We start from the raw sequence: 3,786 nt of genomic DNA on the forward strand, positions 1-3,786 counted from the left end.
TTCATACGGTGTCATCTCATCGGAATTACGTGGTGCCCCTTTTAAAGTGAATGTGGTTGTCTCTAATTCCTAACCCATAAACTATCGTGGTAATTCGATAAGAGACATCATGGTATGCATCATATCCAATAGGGTGCAGTTATGATGTTCGGACACATCATCACACTATGGTGTTCCAGGCTGTATTAGTTGTGAAACAATTTCCACAATGTCGTAATTCTGTGCCAAACTCGTAATTCAGATATTCATCTCTATGATCATATCATAGATATTTTATCCTCTTGTCACGACGATCTTTCAACTTCACCCTGAAATTACTTGAACCTTTCAATAATTCAGACTCGTGATTTATCAAGTAAATGTACTCAACATCTACTCAAATCATCTGTGAAGTAAGAACATAACAATATCCACTACACGCCTCAGCACTCATTGGACTGCACACATCAAAATGTATTTCTTCCAACAAGTTGCTTTCTAGTTCCATTTTACTGAAAATGAGGCTTTCAGTCATCTTGCCCATGTGGTATGATTTGCATGTCTCAAGTGATTCAAAATCAAGTGAGTCCAAACGGTCCATTTGCATGGAGTTTCTTCATGCATATACACCAATAGACATGGTTCGCATGTCTCAAACTTTTCAAAACGAGTGAGCCCAAAGATCCATCAACATGGAGCTTCTTCATACGTTTTATACCGATATGAATTACGTGGCAGTGCCACAAGTAGGTGGTACTATCATTACTATCTTTTGGCATGAACATGTGTATCACTACGATCGAGATTCAATAAACCATTCATTTTAGGTGTAAGACCATTGAAGGTATTATTCAAATAAACAGAGTAACCATTATTCTCCTTAAATGAATAACCGTATTGTGATAGACATAATCCAATCATGTCTATGCTCAACGCAAACACCAATCTTGATGGTAGGGGGAGCATACGATATTTGATCAACCTTGGAAATACTTCCAACACATATCGTCATCTCACCTTTTAGCTAGTCTTCGTTTATTCCGTAGCTTTTGTTTCGAGTTACTAACACTTAGTAACCGAACCGGTATCTAATACCCTGGTGCTACTAGGAGTACTAGTAAAGTACACATTAACATAATGTATATCCAATATACTTCTATCGACAGCCTTCTCATCTACCAAGTATCTAGGGTAATTCTGCTCCAGTGGCTGTTCCCCTTATTACAGAAGCACTTAGTCTCGGGTTTGGGTTCAACCTTGGGTTTCTTCACTAGAGCAGCAGCTGATTTGCCGTTTCATGAAGCATCCCTTTTTGCCCTTGCCCTTCTTGAAACTAGTGGTTTCACCAACCATCAACAATTGATGCTCCTTCTTGATTTCTACTTTTGTGGTGTCAAACATCGCGAATATCTCAAGGATCATCATATATGTCCCAGATATATTATAGTTCATCATGAAGCTCTAGCAGCTTGGTGGTAATGAGTTCGGAGAAACATCACTATCTCATCTGGAAGATCAACTCCCACTCGATTCAAATGATTGTTGTACTTAGACAATCTGAGCACAAGCTCAACAATTGAGCTTTTCTCCCTTACTTTGCAGGCTAAGAAAATCGTCAGAGGTCTTATACCTCTTGACATGGGCACGAGCCTGAAATCCCAATTTCAGCCCTCGAAATATCTCATATGTTTTGCGACGTTTCAAAACGTCTTCGGTGCCTCAACTCTAAACCGTTTAACTGAACTATCACGTAGTTATCAAAATGTGTATGTCAGATGTTCGCAACATCCACAGACAACGTTCGAGGTTCAGCACACTGAGCGGTGCATTAAGGACATAAGCCTTCTATGAAGCAATGAGGACAATCCTCAGTTTACGGACCTAGTCCGCATAATTGCTACTATCAACTTTCAACTAAATTTTCTCTAGGAACGTAACTAAACAGTAGAACTGAAGCGCGAGCTACGACATAATTTGCGAAGATCTTTTGACTATGTTCAGGATAATTAAGTTCATCTTATGAACTCCCACTCAGATAGACATCCCTCTAGTCATCTAAGTGATTACATGATCCGAGTCAACTAGGCCGTGTCCGATCATCACGTGAGACGGACTAGTCATCATCGGTGAACATCTTCATGTTGATCATATCTTCTATACGACTCATGCTCGACCTTTCGGTCTCTTGTGTTCTGAGGCCATTTCTGTACATGCTAGGCTCGTCAAGTTAACCTAAGTGTTTCGCATGTGTTCCGAGGCCATGTCTGTACATGCTAGGCTCGTCAACACCCGTTGTATTCGAACATAAGAATCTATCACACCCGATCATCACGTGGTGCTTCGAAACGACGAACTTTCGCAACGGTGCACAGTTAGGGGGAACACTTTCTTGAAATTTTAATGAGGGATCATCTTATTTACTATCGTCGTTCTAAGTAAACAAGATGCATAAACATGATAAACATCACATGCAATCAAATAGTGACATGATATGGCCAATATCATATTGCTCCTTTTGATCTTCATCTTCGGGGCTCCATGATCATCATCGTCACCGGCATGACACCATGATCTCCATCATCATGATCTCCATCATCGTGTCTCCATGAAGTTGCCTCGCCAACTATTACTTCTACTACTACAGCTAACGGTTAGCAATAAAGTAAAGTAATTACATGACGTTTATGTTGACACGCAGGTCATAAATAAATTAAGACAACTCCTATGGCTCCTGCCAGTTGTCATACTCATCGACATGCAAGTCGTGATTCCTATTACAAGAACATGATCATCTCATACATCACATATATCATTCATCACATCCTTTGGCCATATCACATCACATAGCATACCCTGCAAAAACAAGTTAGACGTCCTCTAATTGTTGTTTGCATGTTTTACGTGGCTGCTATGGGTTTCTAGCAAGAACATTTCTTACCTACGCAAAAACTACAATGTGATATGCCAATTGCTATTTACCCTTCATAAGGACCCTTTTCATTGAATCCGATCCGACTAAAGTGGGAAAGACAGACACCCGCTAGCCACCTTATGCATCTAGTGCATGTCAGTCGGTGGAACCAGTCTCACGTAAGAGTACGTGTAAGGTCGGTCCGGGCCGCTTCATCCCACAATGCCACCGAATCAAGATTGGACTAGTAACGGTAAGCATATTGAACAAAATCAACACCCACAACTACTTTGTGTTCTACTCGTGCATAGAAACTACGCATAGACCTAGCTCATGATGCCACTGTTGGGTAACGTAGCATAAATTCAAAATTTTCCTACGTGTCACCAAGATCTATCTATGGAGTCATCTAGCAACGAGGGAGGAGTGGATCTACATACCCTTGTAGAACGCGCGCGGAAGCGTTCAAGAGAACGGGGTTGATGGAGTCGTACTCGTCGTGATCCAAATCACCGATGATCCTAGCGCCGAATGGACGGCACCTCCGCGTTCAACACACGTACGGAGCAGCGACGTCTCCTCCTTCTTGATCCAGCAAGGGGGAGGAGAGGTTGATGGAGATCCAGCAGCACAACGGCGTGGTGGTGGAAGTAGCGGGATTCCAACAGGGCTTCGCCAAGCGCTGCGGGAGGAGGGAGATGTGTCATGGGAGGGAGAGGGAGGCGCCAGGGCTTAGGTTTGGTTGCCCTCCCTTCCCCCCACTATATATAGGGCCAAGGGAGAGGGGGGGCGCAGCCTTTGGCCCTTCCTCCAAGGAAGGGTGCGGCCAGGGAGGAGTCCCTCCTCCCCAAGGCACCTAGGAGGTGCCTTCCCCCTTTAGGACTCTTCCTTTCCCT

The sequence above is a fragment of the Triticum urartu genome, chromosome 6A (genome assembly GCF_056163025.1).
Source record: "Triticum urartu cultivar PI428250 chromosome 6A, HENAU_Tu73, whole genome shotgun sequence".
Taxonomy (NCBI): Eukaryota; Viridiplantae; Streptophyta; class Magnoliopsida; order Poales; family Poaceae; genus Triticum; species Triticum urartu.